A 17383-nucleotide genomic window follows, 5' to 3' on the forward strand; every position below is an offset into this window, starting at 1 on the left:
ACTATGTTCTATCTTAGCACCTTTCATCAACAGACAACTTGACAGGACACTAGACAAGCTGTTCCTAGGACCCCTGTAGTTGTCCTATTGAGAACCAACCTATATCAGGGACAGTAGTTGGCGGTTGATATTTCCCACCAGCAAGCAAGCTTGGTGGGCACGAGAAAAATGCCAGGGCCTTTCCTTGGTCTACATTAAATAAGGACAATATCATTTGTCAGTCTCACTGCTATGGCAAAATAATGCTATTTTTACAGTAGCCCTGGGAATAAGAGTTAAATCCCATTTCACAAATAAAGAACTAAGGCTGATACAGCTTGTCTTGCACATTTGTACCTTACTTGCACCTAAAAACAAGACAAACATGCTCTGCCAAGTCTCTTTTTTTCTGCCATGTGCTCATGAGATACTATCTTCATCTCACTCCCCCAACCTGTATAAAAAGTCTCATTAGCTGTTCCAGCATTAAACTGGTAGTTTCCCCTCCAACTGGCAGCAAGTCACAATACTTCCAAAGTATGCAAAATCTTATGTAGTTTGTTGTTAGCAACCGAGCTCTGATCAGCCATTTCAGGCTAAGTCAAAACATACTCCCTCCCCTCCAGTCTTTGGGAACACTCCTCCAGGTCATAATGTTTTGGAAATTGGATGGTCTGTCTCCCAGAATCCATATTTCAGTTGTCGAGTGGATCTCAGTAGGTAACAGGTTGGAGAGCAATGATGTCTCTCACTGTATCCATTACTTCTTGTATCTCAAGGATCAGCTACGTCTCAGCCCCTGAGTAGTGGCAGGTTGGGAAGAACCAGTCTTCCATGGACAACCTACTGGGTGGGCCAAACAGTGTAGTTGTATTTGAAAGTGCTGCGCAAATGTTCAAAATGAATTCTGAGCTATGTAAATCAAATATTGTGATGCACATATATATTAATAATATGTGTATGTTCCTACATGGCTTACAATCTATCTCAATCTATAATTCTTATAACTGCTAAACCATGAACAGTGGAAGTCGTGCAAGTGGTAAACTAAAAGCCTTTCCCCATAGTTCAGTTAAAATGCTGTTTACCTGTAGTTGATCTGGCAGAACCTGTTCTCTTTGTAAAATGTCCTATCCCCTTCTCATCTTATTCTGCCCTTAAAGCCTCTATCTTTGCTTGCCATTGGAGACAATCCTGATATGGATATGCAGTCCGTTTTAAGTAAAACTATCCCCTAAATCCTCAGCCTTTACCCGTTCACTTCACTGAGTATCACTAGCCAACAGGAAACTATCTCCCAACCTCAGCACTTTTGACATACAGCTAATATTTTCTGTATCTCTTTAGTGATCTTTCTGTATCTCTTTCTGGAGTTTTCTGTATTACGACCTCTAGAAGACTACTTTGGAACTATGTATTTGAATTCTACCCTAGGAAGAGAAAATATAGAAAGAAGAAAGTGCTAAATGAAACTGTTTGCTTTGATTTGGTTTGCTTCGTGACTTTGGGACTTTTGTGAACTATTTCTTGAAAGATTAAAGACATTTGGGTTGCTTTAAAAAAAAGCGGAAAAATGGCATTATCTTTTGAAGAACTACAAATGGAATTTCAAAAATTGAAAGAAGAGGAACAGGAAGGCATGGGCTCTTCTGGATCTATTTTCCACTTTTTAGAAATGGCGATTTCTACCTATCAAGAAATACAACAGCGACAGGAAAGCTGGGATGAAGAAGCCATCTTTAATGGACAGATACTCTTAGTGGAGGAAAGAAAAGCGTAAGGGGGGCAAAGAAATGGTGAATTCAGGACTTAAAAAAGCAACCAAGAAAAAGAAAAATAAGATGAAAAATCGATATGATGTCAGAAAGCAACAGAAAAGAGAAATACAACAGAGAGGGAAGATTAAGAGAGTGAAATTTGAGAGATGGGGGGGTCAAAAAGCTAGAATTGATAAGAAAGGAAGGGAAAAAGGAAAGAGAAGTCATAAAAGCTTTAAACAAGATGTTAAAAAACAGGTTTTTTTCAGAGATAAGGGATAAGATATAATTTTATAAAAATGATTCTGCAAAAGTACATAAGATTGTACGGTAGATATTAGTATTTGAAATTGAATTAGAAAATTAAAATATTATATGAATTAATAATGCATTAAAGGGAAGCTATGAAAATGTTTAAGATTTGATAATAGAGTTTAATTTACTATGAAATATTGCTCTTATTATATTATAAACTCAATATTCCTTTTTTCTTGGTTTTACTATTACTTATTAAATTTAATTTTATTAGCTTGTTTTATCATTTTGAAATGTAGTACTTAGAATGTACGAAGCAGAATCAGTATGGAAAGTATGTATTATTTTAAGTGTAAAATAAAATTTAGGGGAAAGATAAAAAGTTGTCATACTTCAACCAGTGGTTACAGGAGAAATATTGTATTAGAAAGAAAGGAAAAATAGATGATTGAAAAAGAACAGTCAAAAAATGCAAGTATAATTATTTAAATTGAGATGAAATAAATAAAACAGAATTAAAAGAATGAATAGGAGAGAGAAAATATATAGAAAATATAGAATGTTAAATAAGATATGAAATAGTACATTACGTGAGCACGAATTTGATTTATGTCTGTACAAAAAGATTTAACCCGGGGTAAGCCGCTTTCCAAAAAGAAGTTTTATGTATTTATGTTTTGTGTAATGTTTCTTTATGTTTGAAAGGATGTTAGAAGAGAACTAATGAAACTATATATAATGAATATATATAATTTAAGGCAAAAGAAACACAATTAAACAAAAGGAAAGGGAGCAGTAAGGAGAAGTTGGGAAAGGATATGAAGTTGAACAGATAAGATAAATATATATATATATATATATATTTATTATTATTATTAAAGCTTTCTTTGGGTTTTCACACACACAAAATACAAGTAAAACATCTTTTTTGAAAATAGCTTGGTCCCAGGTTGCACTTCTTTATACAGACACAAACTCAATTTCATGCTCATTTTTGTGTTCTATTCCATATCTTACCGTGTTTCTCATATAATAAGGCCGGGTCTTTTTTTTTTTTTTTTTGAGCCCTGAAAAAATGGCTAGGGCTTCTTTTCGGGGGTGACTTAATTCCTCCCCCCTTGCATCTTTGGGTGGGCGGGCGGCAACGGCTTGGATGTTGACCTCAGCATTGGTATGGCACTTCGTATCGGGGTCAATGTAGGCAGCACCATATCCAGATGTGCAACAAAAGTACTTCCTAATGGCAAGCCCCCCCACCATTCCCCCCCATTTCGCATGTTTTAATATAGGCCTTAATTTGGGGGGAGGAGCTTAATTTCATTCCATGCCTATAAAACATGCTGGGACTTCCTATTGGGGGAGGTCGTATTGTTGGAGAAATAGGGTATTACTATTCTGCATTTTCTATATAGTTTTCCCCTCTTTTAATTTTCTCAATTTTGTTTTGATTATCTCATCTCAATTCAAATCATTATATTTATACATTTGTCTGTTCTGTTTCAATTTCATATTATCTTTTCTCATTAAACAAATTTTCTCCTGTAGTTACTAATTGGAGTATGACACCTTTATATCTTTTAATTTTATCCATTCAACTCTTATTTAAACTTCAATATATACCTTAAGGTTATGACATTCAATATAATACATAATACATAACTTCCAATTGAATTCTGCTTGGTACATTCTTATAACTTTTATAATACACACTATATTCTTTTAAAAAAAGACTGTAAATATATGTAATTAAAACCCTCATTCCATCCCAGTTCAGTTCTATCATTAACATTCATTAAAGTCTTAACATCTTTAAAATTTCTTTTCAATTAAATATCATACTTCCTTAAAGACACATATAATCTCCATACTTAAATTTTCCGTTATTTCTCTTCACATATGTTTTATAAGTCATTAAATATTCATTTTGTTACATTTATTTTTGACAAGCATTCCACTAAGTTACGATAACTATTTTATCAAACATTTTAATCATACATTGTTTCATATTTTCTGAAATTATTTCTATTTCTAATATAACCATACTATCTTATGTACCTTTGCAAAATCCCTTTTTCAATTAGATTTTTACCCATTATCTCTAAATAGGCCCTGTTTCTCTATATTTTGTTTCTGTCCTTTATAACTTCTTTTCCTTTCTTTCTTCCCTCTCTTCTTCTCCCTCCCCCTTTTACCCCCTTGTCTCTCTACTTCTAATTCTCTCTTCTGCATTTCCCTCTTCTGTTGCTTTCTGATTTTACACTTATTTTTCACTCTATTTGGGGGGGGGGGGGTTCTCCCAATCTTAAGCTTTCCATTCTCTTTTCCCCCCTTTCCTTTTTTTCCCGCCACCTAAGATTACTTGTTCATTAAAGATGGCTTCTTCTTTGTCCCAATCTTCTTGTCCTGCAGGCATTTCTTGTTGTTTCTCATAGTTCCAAATCTCCATTTCCAAGAACTGAAATACGAATCCAAAAGAACCTCTCCCTTCTTGTGCATCTTCTTTGTACTTTTTAAGTTCCATTTTCAATTCTTCTAAAAGTGGAGCCATTTTAAACACTTTTAAACAACCACCTGATTGATTTTAGTCATTCAAATATAATAACCAAGAATCCAAAGATCACCAAATAGTCCAAATACACGCAAGCTGTTTCTTTTTTGCTTTTTTTCACTTTCTCTTCCTGGGGTTACTATTTAGTTGCAAAGTTTCAGTTAAAATGTATCTTTTAGAAGTCTTGTTGAGATTTTACTGTAAGTTCTTTTTAATTCCAGGCAGTCTCCTCCCTTCCAGATCCTGCCCTTTTATTCTTTTTCTCTCCTTTCCTGTTTTCAAAAGTTTTTGATTATCCAGAAATCTTTATTATCCCTTTGACTTTTTATTTTCGGCATTAAATGCCTATTAATGTCAAAGTGGATTTTTTTTCCAATTCCTTGCTTAAGTCTTGTAGCTGTCAGTATAGGAAGAGGAGAAAAAAAAACCCAAATCCTTTCCCTTTTCACTCTCCTTCGCTGCTTAGAAATCTTCCTTGGGAACAGTGTTATTATTTTTTTTAATAGTTTAAATTCCAGGGTACCCTATTTGTTGCTTTTGCTGTTTGACTCGGTCAACCAAAACTTTCTCCTCCTATCTTCCTCCTGCACATTCTTTTCCAGTCGAGTTCTTCTTTGTGGTGGCCATTTCTGACCACCGCTGCAACCGCCTTCGGGAAAGGGAGTAATGGCCAGCTGAAGAGGAGAGATGCGGCTCTCCTCAACCCTGCAGGCAGTCTCCCATTTCTTCACCACCTCTACGGGGTGGCTTAGCCCCAAAACCAGCCGGCTCGGGGCGATCCAGAGGCGAGCACGGATCGAAACCGCACAGAGTCGCGGTTTCGGTCTGTCGCCAAAGAAGCTCAGACCGGAAGCTCCCCATGCACCCTAAGATTTTTGATGGTCAAAAGATCCACAGTCTCTTCTCCTCTACTTAAAACCAAAAATTAAATGCATTTTAGTTACAAAAATGCTTGTCAAACCCCATATAGAGCCTTTCACGATTATCTCTTTTAGACAACAGATGTACAATTGTTCATTATTTATTGTGCCAAGTTGTAACAACTTCCTCCTGAAAGAAATTCTTACAGCTTTTTTTTTTCTTGTCATTCATCTTTAGTACATAAATGGCTTTGACACTGCCTTTTTCAGGAATGTTTTCTCTATTTCCCAATGTAATTGATAGCCTTCAGATCTGGTGGTCTTCCAAGGACTAATCAGATCTGACACTGCTTAGCTTTTACAGGATCAGCTGAGGTCAACAAGGTGGATTACCTGCTGTGACACAGTAAGAATACCAACCAATCAAAATACAGGACACAAAATATAGTATCTATTCCAGAATGGGGGCTTAGGAAGTGCAGTGCAAATACTAACTTGTAAAAAAAAGTGCATGTGATGGTTAATAATCCAAAACAACCTGAAATTTATTTAGTGGATACTGTGATTTTTGCAGATGAGATTTTGTAGCCCTACTTCAAGTATTGAAAGCAAGAATAGAGAATACACTCAATCCAGAGCTATGGAGAAATATTTTGCTTTGAGGAAGCATACTACAGGACTTCCATCAGTTGAAAAGCATCACAGAGATACATAATTCTTCTTTAACCAACCACATTTTCTCAGGAGCAGTAGTTTCTGCACACCAAAGTACCTGCTGGCAAGTGAAATGGTTGTTCGTTCATTAGAAGACATCAATTAACACAACAAAGGGGTGCTCTGCTTGAATGTTTTCAAGGGAAACATCTTTTCAAAGAATTGAATGACTGTACTGCTTTTCATAACCCAGTATTACATGAATAATATTGAACATTATGGTAGACTGCATTCCCTAAAAAAAATTTTGAAGCCAACTTGCTGGTAGTATGCAGAGGTAGAATTTCACACTGTTACTCTTTTTCAAATATCAAGTATTTGTTTATTTATTATACAAATTTACCCCAGACATCTTACAACATTAAAAAATATTTTGGAATTGAATTTAAATAACACCATCCCTGCATTCATACCCTTCTCACAAATATATATCATCTCATCTTTTATCACTCTTTCTTGTACTATTCCATTCTACTTCTTTTCTCTTCCCCTTTTCCTCTTCTCTCATTCTCTGCCACCCGGTTTTTGCCTCCTTCTGACAAGAATTCAAGGCTCTCCAACTCAAAGCTTTTCTGTTATCTCCATTGCTACAGAAAACACGAGAGACTGACAGGCATACACATAAACCTGAAGATTTTTCCAAAGTGAGTTACAAAACTCACTTCACACGTGTCTCATTTTAGCAACAGAAATTTCAGGCTCTTATTCTGGTCGTTAAGTCGAGGACTACCTGGTAATGTGACCAGATAAGGAGCCTAAAGAGAACCCAAGATTTTTGCCCGTGGCAAAATCTTGCCCGCACTGAAAACTCCCGACTGAAGAGCGCTGGCATCTCTACTTCAGAGCTCAGAGAGCGAGCAGAGCGGGGTGTTTTCTCCCCACCCACAGACAAAAAAACTCCCATCAATCTGAGGGATGCTCTGAGGGAGCTGCGCCTTGTCATGCATTTCTTCTAATCTTGAGTTAGTTGAAAAGCATGCTCACATAAATTACACAGCATCAACAGCCATATTCTACTCTGCCCCAACAAGTCTTGAAGATAGCCCTGTCCCTACATCTTAAATGGGAAGTAATTTAAGGGGCAATAATTGATGGATTTCCCAATTTCATTTCCATGCTTTTATTATTGTTCATTTACCTCCTATTGAGTATTATCTGTCAGCAGTAAAATCAACTCAAAAGCTTTTTATTTAACACTTTGTAGAGTCAGCTGGGTTAAACTACTCTGGAGAGAGGATTTAAGCCATCACTGAAGTCCGGAAATAGTATATGTCTGCAGCCAGTCAATTGGGAGCTTTTCAAACATTGCTGAAAGAACATTAGATCCATTTGCTTACAGCGCTAATATCTTCTGCAAGAATGTTAAACATATACCCCAAAATATCCCAATGGACAGATTCACAGGGAGACATAGAATGAAGTGAAAGAATTGGGGATCTGTGTCTCTTTTCATCTTGCAACTCTCTTCTGTGCATGTGACCTCCTTAGTTGGGCTATTTTTGCACAAGGGATTACAACTTTTCCAGAAGATCATTCGGCATGACTCAGAAATAGATCAGCTGCAGTAATTGGCTGAAAAGTAGTAGAAAGATCACCAGGATAGTAGAAGAAAGATAGTAGTAGGAAGATCACCTAGCAGAGGTGCTACCTCTGATTTGTACCATGAACCTTGGCTGTGGCTCTGACCTATCACTTGGGCTAAAAGAAACAGGCAGAATTCTAAGCTCATCTCCCATATTTCCCAAATCAGAATTGCTACAGGGGAATGGCAGTGTTTGCAGCAAGTACGCATGGAGTTCACAAAATGATGTTACCCTAGGCCAAATGGCCTCTTCCCATCAAATAAAATCTATAGAAAATAGGGCCACGTGATACCCCAACCTCACCCGCATTGGCATAAGCCACAGAAAATCTGCAATGCCCTCATTTGAGATGGAACCAGCAACAAACAACTAGCAGAATGTGGCATTCTTTCCTGATTGAAATTGATTGAAAGGTTAGCCTTTTTTTTCAAGAGTCGGGTCTTGTGTTTTTCCAAATGCCATTACAATATCTGATAATACTAACACTATCATATCTTGGCTGCAACATTCACTAGATGTTTTCAAAGACATATAGAAAAATTTACTTCCATTCTGTGGTCATCTAGATTACTGAAGTCTATATAGCAGTGCTACTTAAGACAAGTTGATGGTTAGCAAAGAAAGGAATGGAAGGTACTTGGATACCTGCGTATTTGATGTGCTTGAAAGAATTAGAGAATATATAGTCAACAAATTGCCCTCGCTTACAATCTTGTCAATAGATGGATTTGAATTGGGACAGATAACTATCAGATCAATATTCGCTCCCTGTTTGTAAATCGGATGGGGATGAACAAAAAAACAGGCTTGTGCCTATCCAAAATGAACTAGTTCCCAACTACAGGTAGTCCCTGATTTACAGCCATTTGTTTAATTACCATTCAAAGTTTTGACAGTGCTGGAAAAAGTGGCTTATAACCAGTCCTCATACTTATGACCATTGCAGCATCCCTGTGGTCACCTGTTTGCAATTCGAGCATTTGGCACGTGGCAGGTATTTATGATAGTTGCAGCATATTCAGCCACATGATTGCCCTTTGCAATCTGGAAAGCAAAGTCAATGGGGAAACAGGCAGGAGGTTGCAAATCATGGTCAGGTGATATCTTGCTTAATGACCGCAGCAAAAAAGGTTGTAAAATTAAGTGTGGCCCTGTGATGTCTCACAATGACCATGCTGCTTAACAACAAATGTTCTGGCCCCATCTATGGTAATAAGTCAAGAACTACATGTAGTCCTTGACTTATGACCACAATTTAGCCTTAAATTTTTGTTGCTAGGTAAGACAGTTGTTAAATGAGTTTTGTCCCATTTTACCAATTGTTAAGTGAATCACTGCAGTTGTTAAATTAGTAACATGGTTGTGAAGTGAATCTAGCTTCCCCGTTGGCTTTGCTGGTCAGAAGGTCAAAAAAGATAATTACATAACTTTGGGATATGGCAGTCATTTGACTGTATGATCAAAATTGTTGTTACATCCTCTAACTCACACTCCTTTAACCTCAAACTACCCACTATTGACCTCACCCCTTTCCTAAGAGGTCTGTAAGGGGCGTGCATAAGTGCACCATTGTGCCTACCGTCCCTGTCCTATTGTCCCCATTTATTCGTACCTATTTCCTGTATTCTTACTCATGATTATACTTATACCTATTATCTTGTAAGCGATTGACAAATAAATAATACAATAAAATAAAAATGATCATAGTGATGCTGCAATGATTAAATATGTGAAAAATGATCATAACGTATGTTTTTCAATGTTTGCCATTGTAACTTCAAACGGTCACTAAATGAACTGTTGTAAGTCTACATGTATATGTAATAGCTAACATGCATGTAATATATGAATTACATGTAAAGCATATTTCATAGTTTAAAAAAGTTGTGCTTCTCTTTCAATGGAGCATTACTCCAACAGAATATAAGCCTAAGTGTGAGTAACACTTATTGTGTGTTCAGTGTATTTTTAGTAAGTATGCCACTATTTGCAGCTTCACCTTAGATTAGGATTTAGCAACTGTGATTTCCTTTGCCATATCTTTCTTTCTCTACACATCTCCTAGCCATTGCCCAAATCTGTCCTGGTAAACTGCTTTTCTCTACCATTGTTCTCATCTCACCTCTAGCTCGCAGATGAGGCAAATAGAAGTTTTCCCAAGTTTTCAAGTAGTGTTTTCCTCTTATGCCAGCATAATCTTGGCCACTGATATAATTTGGCTTCACTTAGCACTATGGCTGCTGATATAGTCAAGGTTGGGATCAGCCCAGTGATTGCCACTTCTGGATCAATTGGCCTGTTCTGATTGCTGGAACTGCCCTTCCAGAATCACCTGGCATGGGCTGCAGGAGAAACGTCCCTCTGCGTCCATTGTGGCATCTAATTGCATAAAACTGATTAAAATGAAATTAAACTTACTTCCAGTTGTATCTCTTAGATCTCACATGCTCTTTTTGTAAAACATATTTAAACTCTTTTGAGAGAGGCTTCACACCTGTGTTTAAAGAACAGAACTACATCTGTGCTGCAGAGAAGGTTCATTTAAAAAGTCTGGTTTTGCCATCTGTGTGTTGCAAGTTCTGTCACCATTGCAGGTATATTTCAAGTTTTCCGCTGCACCTGACAAGAAGGGGCTTTACCAGCTGGCATGTTTTCATGATTTTGGGGAAAGTTGGGCAGTACCATTTTACATATTCCATTCTAACTTTGGTTGCACCAAGGGCTACAGCCACAAATTCAGATCTGGACTCCTTGGTTACTTGTTACTTGCAGCTATGAAGCAAAGGTGGAGTTTTGCTTGTTGTGTTAACCTTGTGCTTCACTCTGCAATAGAAAAGTGTTTCATCCATGCTCAGAAATTGACTGTAAACTGATTGTTTATAGAAATGGGGGAGTTGTATTGAATGGGAACGCTGAAGCTGCTTCCTACTGCTTCACCCATCTGCTTAGTTGGGCAACTTCATAGTGGTATAGTTGCACAACCACACACTTCTGTCCATGTTACATGTATAGAGTGCTTGGTGGCTGTTTTCCCTCCAACAGGCAGGAGGGGAAACAAAATCAAGGAAACCAAATTTTCCTTAACCTGCCCTGCAACATGTTCATAAGGACAGCATCCTTCACCAGTCCCACTATTGTTGTATCTTAGGTACTAGGTAGCAAAGAAGGCAGCACAAATTATGCAGAAATAGTTTTCGGCTAGTTCAAAGATGATGGACAGCATATTACCAAAGCAATAGATAGGCACTAAGTGGCTCCATTTGGCCCATAATGTCAACTGCAGGAAAAAAGAAGGGCATTGAAGAGTAGAATAAAGTATGTGATACCCAAATTAAAAATATTAGAATAACAAGTTGTTCTCAAATCCCTTCTTTAAGTGAAAGATGTGGCCAAGATTTATGTGTAATCTCATTTTGGGCATGCATAAAAACAAATGCATGTGAATTGGTTTTTAGCTGCAGTCTACCCCAGCAATGCTTCAAGCACTGATGTGAGTCATGCTGGAGTCAACTTTCTTTTCAGGGGAGAGAGTGCCCCCTACTGAGTCACCTGCTCCACAGCCTGCCATCCTGAACATGTTCTCCCCATGGCTCCCATCTAATTGCTTAGTTTTGCTGCGCCTTCCATGCAAACAGGTCAGGACTCCATGCCTGGTCTTTGGTTTTACCGGCCTGCGACTAATCAACATGCAGAGCCTTGCCTGAAGGATTACACAAACTGCACACACTTCAATTGCTTTCTCTCTCCACTCCCCCCCCCCCCTTTACTTTGCTTCTCTCCATCTTTCCCTCCTGGAGCCTGTCCCATCCCCCCTTTTTTTCCTGGTTACCAAGCAACGGCACAAAGGGAAAGAACTAGTGTGGAGGCCAAGAGAGGGCCCTGAGCCCTTGCAAGAATGGAAGAGAATGTAATGTAACCCAATTGGAGCCTCCTCCAGCAAAGCAAGCACAGAATTTTTGAGAGCAGAACCTACTGAAAGTTGAAATGGGGAAAGGGGGAAAGTGGGGGGGGGGGTGTCTGTTGGGGAAAGAAGAACACCCAGTGATCATGTTACACAAAGGGCAGCCAGGCCAAGTAGACAAAATTCTGTAGCAGAAAATAACAAGAAGTAACACCTACTAAATTAGAATGAAGGTAGGATAGGTGAAAGCACAAAAGCACAAAGTGGCTGGCCCTGCGTTTTAGCTTGTGACTGAAAACTCTGGTTATGTCTTCTGTGTTATTCTTTCCCCCTTAGAACAGCGGTAACCATTGTCACGTTGAATTTATATATGGAGGAATGGGGGAGTTATCTTCAGTAAAATCACTTAGTCATGCTCCAGCATTGCACATTTTTTAAAAAAATCATCCCACTCTATCTGAGATCCTTTAACAAGAAATGCATAATATAATGCTACTTATTAACCCAAGCACATCTGAACATGTACAGGCTGCATTTACTCATCACTGAATAAAACTGTCAACATGCTAACGTTAATGAGAAGATCCTTTTATGATTGGATGCTATGATTAAATTCTAACTGTAGCTCTCTTTAAAAATACAGCCATCTGTCTGTATACCATTCAAAAACAATGCAGGTAACCATCTAACTTAACATTTATACCTTAAACAAAGCTTCCATTCCACAATAAGTTCTAAGACTGGCTAGTATGTGGCAACAACCATCTTTTTCTTTTTACTAGGATTACAAGCTATAGAAATATATTGCATAGATGCAAGGTTTGAAAGCAAACAGAATAATTCTGCTTTGAACTTTGTGGAGCCATATCTCCTCTCCTTCAAGCCTGGGCCAAACACAGTAAATTATCAGAGGTAGCCACAGATATTTCCCATAAGAAGAAAACAGACAAAAGTTGCAGGGCCTTCTGTTGTTTACTTCAGGTTCTCATAACTGAGGCTACATAGTAAATCTTGATGCAATTTAAATGCAGACTTTATGCCCAATCCCCCTGAAACTTCTTCTAGATAAATCTCAGTGAAATTAACGAGGGTCTGAAAACTAATGAATATTATTTGCAGAACATCCTAGGCATCATCCCAATATAAAATTTATTTTTGCCACAATCAGTTCCAATATGATATCTCAGTCTCATGTGATGCTTTGTTCTGGTGTGAATGTTGCCACGCATGAGTGAATACTCTTACTCTTTTGGTGGCAGCTACAATATTGCCAGATGCTTTTAAGATTATGTTATTAGAACTCTATAAATGTTACTGAAATGTTAGCTGTAAGTAGGGGGGCGATTCATTCCCACTCTTTCTTTTAATAACATCGGGTGGTTACCCAAGCACCGCACAGTTGAGTAAAAAGCCATCTAGGTCTAGCTCATGAGCTTAAAAAGTAAAAATAGAAGTTTACAAACTGTGCCTGGAAAGGAGGTGCCAATGATACCACACTATTCAGTTATTGCAGTTGTATGCATCTATGCTCTGTATCTGTTTTGTAAAAGCAACTGAATGTTTTGGCTAGAAAAATATATACTGTAGCATTTTCCCAGAAACAAGTGAGAGAGAGCTGGCAATAAGCTGCTGCAGTGAAAGTGTTAACTTGAGAAAAGAGGGCTACATTTTGCAAAAGCAAAAATCATTATGAGGCTGGTGGGGAGAGGATTTAAGAAGTCCAGCCTCAGAAGGAGACAGAGCTGTTCCCATATGATGAGCTCTATCAGTGTGTTCCTAGATGATGCTTTCATGGTACTCTGGCTCATTTAAAGAGTAGGAAGGGATCCAAGTTATTTTGCCTTCCGACTATAACTATCACTCCTATTGTTTTTATCCCTTCTTTTGCACTGGTCTTCCCCATCCATTTATTAGAAAAAGATGGAATAGCTAAACAACACACTTTGCTGTTGGGACCCACCCTTCATTTCCATATGCTGTATCTCATGTTAACCAGTGAAACAATGTGGTACCATTTGGATTTTTTGGTTAAAGCTCTAAAAGGGATAGCAACACCTCACACCCTATGCGTGTGAGGAATGTGTGGAAAAGGAAGCTCAGAAAGCCCCACAGAGAAGCTTTGTCCCTGTCACCACACCAGGTGGCCACATACCCTGCTGTCTCTACAGTTTTGCATAAAGGCCAACATATGTAGAAAATCATCTACAGAGAGGGTGGCACAGAATTTCTCACGGGAAGAGAAAGCAGAAAGATATGCCTGACAAATATGTTGGTGCCATTAAGTAATATCATAAATTTAATTGTGATGTATTAAATTAACGTCAGATATCAGTATCCTCAACAGTGGCAATTTCAGATATAAAAGGCAAAATAAAAATTTGGGCCAAAACAAAGCTTCACTATATTTGGTGGAAAAAAGAGCTGTTATTGTCATTTCCTTGATTTCAGCCCTCATTATCAATATACTGGAATATTGCCTAATATCCAATTCATCATAGTTTAGAAAACTGGTATATAGATAATCCTCATATTACAACTACAGTTGAGCCCAAATTTTATGTTGCCAAGTGAAACATTTGGTAAGTGATTAATATCCCTTTTTACAACTTTTCTTGCCACAATTGTTAAGTGACTCATTGCATTTGTTAAGTTAGTAACATGACTCTTAAGTGAATCCGGCTTCCCCATTGACTTTGCTTTTCAGAAGGCTGCAAAACTGATCATGCGAGCCCAGGGCAGTGCAACCATGATAAATAAGAACCAGTTGCCAAGCATCTGAATTTTGATTACATGACCAGGGGGATGCTACAACAGTTGTGTGAAAAACAGTCATAAGTCACTTTTTTCAGTGCCGTTGTAACTATGAAACATCACTAAATGAACTGTTGTAAGTCAAGGACTACCTGTACTTACCAAGTTTAAAAGCAAGAAATCAAGACTGAACATGGGCAATGAAAAAAGAACAATATTTAGAATAATTATTAGCACATTTTCATCCATATCCATTTCCCCATAAGTAGCTAATAATATAAAAAACCCAAGCTGCATTGCACATTTGGATTGGACAAGCTCATAATACCAATATTCTAATCACCTGCTTGATTTGAAGTTGATAAAACCTGGGCAAGAACCTTCATATTTCCAAAAGGAAAATGTATGAATAAACAAAAAGCAAAATGAAACAACCCTGGCCATTTATTTATTTATTTATTTACAGCAATGGCAAACAAGATTAAAAAAAACGAACAGGCATGTTGACCAAATATAACAAAAATAGTTTATCAGTTATAATATGATTTGAAATGTCAAGACTTAAAAAGAAAAAAGGGGGAAGTGATTAGATAAAATAAAAATGACAAAACATAAAATAAAAATAAAGAGAAGTAACTGAAATGAAATGATTGTGTTTTGTGAGAAAGAGAAGCTTTATTTCCTACCTTCAGACCAGGATGCCACTATCTCCAATAGAGTTGCCACATTTTTTATCTCCAGAGATTTCTGTAAGAAGGCATAAATTTCTTAATCTTGGAATTCTGGCATTTTCAATTATTTCATTTTTTAAAAATGGTTCTTAACTTTTTAAGTACTTTTGTTGTATTTGGTCAATGCTTCCATATTTTGCTGATTGTTGATTACAAATGAAGAAATAATCACTTACTTTTGCCCTAATAACCATTTGTTTAGTGGATGTTTGAAGTTATGACAACACTGAAAAAGATGACTTATGATCAGTCCTCACACTTACAACCATTGCAGCATCTCCGCAGTCACAACTCAGGCACTTGACAACTGCACATTGCAGTTGCACATCTGTGATAGTCACAGCTTCCCATGGTCATGTGATCACTATTTGCAACCTTCCAACAAAGCAAAGTCAAATGGGAAAGCCAACAGGAGCAGCAAGTTGTGGTCACAGGATAACTTAACAATCACAAATGATTCCCTTAATGACTACAACTGGGACTGCCTGGAATGCCGTCGCTAAGTGGGACAGTCTTGTGACATTTCGCTTGAAAATTATTTTGCTTAGTCTGTAGTTTAATTAAGATTGTTAACTGAGGACAACCTGTAAAGTGTCAGACTTTTACACTGCAACAGTTATTCAGCCACAGCAGAGACTCAACATAATATCAAATATATCACAAAGGGTCTGTCAACCCATAAGTGTCCAATAAAAAGCCATCCACACACAGTATGCCAGGAATAAAACAAGGAGGCCTAGAACAGGTCTGCATAAAATTGAAATGTTGTATCTTGAACTTGTAACAAAAAGCTCTAGTTCTAGAGGTGCTGCCAGGCTGATTTTGGGCCAATCATAATTTAGCAGAACTGAATGCTAGATAGTTCCTGGAAGGGAATTATCAGCCCTTCAAGGCAGGCCAGATCAAGAAACAAACACTGCAGGGATTCTAAAAACAATTTTATTATTTTAGGATATATAACAGAATCTTGAAAGCTTGTCCCATCTTATACTAAACAAAATCAAGGCATGATTATTTTGAGTTTCTTCCCTATGGTTCCTTCTGTCTCTGGATGGTATACTCTATTGTCCAAATCTCTCATATCTTTCCCCAGTTTCAAATACCCAGTTTATAGGAATCCTTTTTTTTAACCCTGCATCCTCTACCCAAAATCATTTTTGCACACTTGATTCTATGCATGGACCAAAACAGCTGAAACATTCATGTTCTGAGTTGACCACAGCTCACCCAGAGTCAGCTGTTCCATGCACAGAACCCTTTGTACATGGAACACCTTGCATAACCCTAAGTCCCTGCAATTTCTGACTTTAAGTCCTAGCTGGGACTCCAATCAAGCAGAATGACAGGAAAGGTCCATCAAGCACAACTGGTGCATGATGGTGCCAGCAACTGCCTGATTTTGCAGCATTTTCTACAGACATTGTTTCTCTTTAGGGCCTCATTTCTCTAGCAACTCATTCCTGCTTTGCTTTAAAAGGAGAGGTTTCCTGCTGTTTGGTCCAATGGGCAGTTTTGTCCTATTTTTTCTCCAGCCCTCTGCATCTCCCCTGGCCCTCTGCCTGATTTAACAAGGAAAACCAGGAGTATAAATCCTGCCTTCTCTTGCTGAAATGAACTAGGAAAGATAATTTAAATTGTAAAATAGAAAAGAATAGAAAAGAGGGGCAGGGAATCTTCTTTATTTGCCTCTAACAAAAAATAAATGGGATTTTTTTTTATTGAATAGCATTAGATATAATGAGTTTTGGACAGAGAAGAGTTTCAACCATCTTTTGTACTTTTATCAGATTCCTTCATAATCACAGGCAGTGTTTTTAATAGTAATTTTATTAAACATGACATTTATTATAAAAAAACAATGCAAAAGTAAAAAATTAAAGAATAAAAAGAAAAAACAGTAGGTGCAGAAAAAATTGAAAAAAATGAAATAAGGATATAGTAAAAAAAAGAATAGAAATATATAAAGACATTAACTTCCCCCTTCATCACCAATATAAACAATTTCAGTAATTTATCAATATCACATAAGATAGATAACTTTATTATCTTTTTTTTTAATTTAAGTTTTTATTGGTTTTTAAAAACAAACATAAACAAACAAAACATAAAGATAGAGACATATGGAAAGGTGGTTGGTTTGAAAATAAATAAAGATAAGACAAAGATCTTGACAAAGAATATGCTATTAAGACAAAAGGAAGAACTGGCAGACGTATTGAAAATTCAGGTCACGAATAAGATCAAGTACTTGGGGATATATTTGACAGCAAGATGTAGTACACTAAAAGAGAATAATTATATCAG

General features: G+C 37.2%; 1 protein-coding gene across 3 annotated transcripts in view; it reads right to left on the reverse strand.

Moving 5' to 3' along the window:
• ATN1 (atrophin 1) overlaps positions 1-17383 on the reverse strand; it is a 56609-nt gene that overhangs the window by 29132 nt on the left and 10094 nt on the right. For all 3 annotated transcript variants that reach the window (XM_087923016.1, XM_087923015.1, XM_087923011.1), the window contains exon 2: positions 15035-15095. The gene's annotated coding sequence lies outside the window, so the exon portion shown is untranslated. The remainder of the gene's footprint in view (positions 1-15034; positions 15096-17383) is intronic.

This window comes from Pseudonaja textilis, chromosome 2, assembly GCF_049901715.1.
Source record: "Pseudonaja textilis isolate UNSWEBS1 chromosome 2, rPseTex1.2, whole genome shotgun sequence".
NCBI classification, from domain to species: Eukaryota; Metazoa; Chordata; class Lepidosauria; order Squamata; family Elapidae; genus Pseudonaja; species Pseudonaja textilis.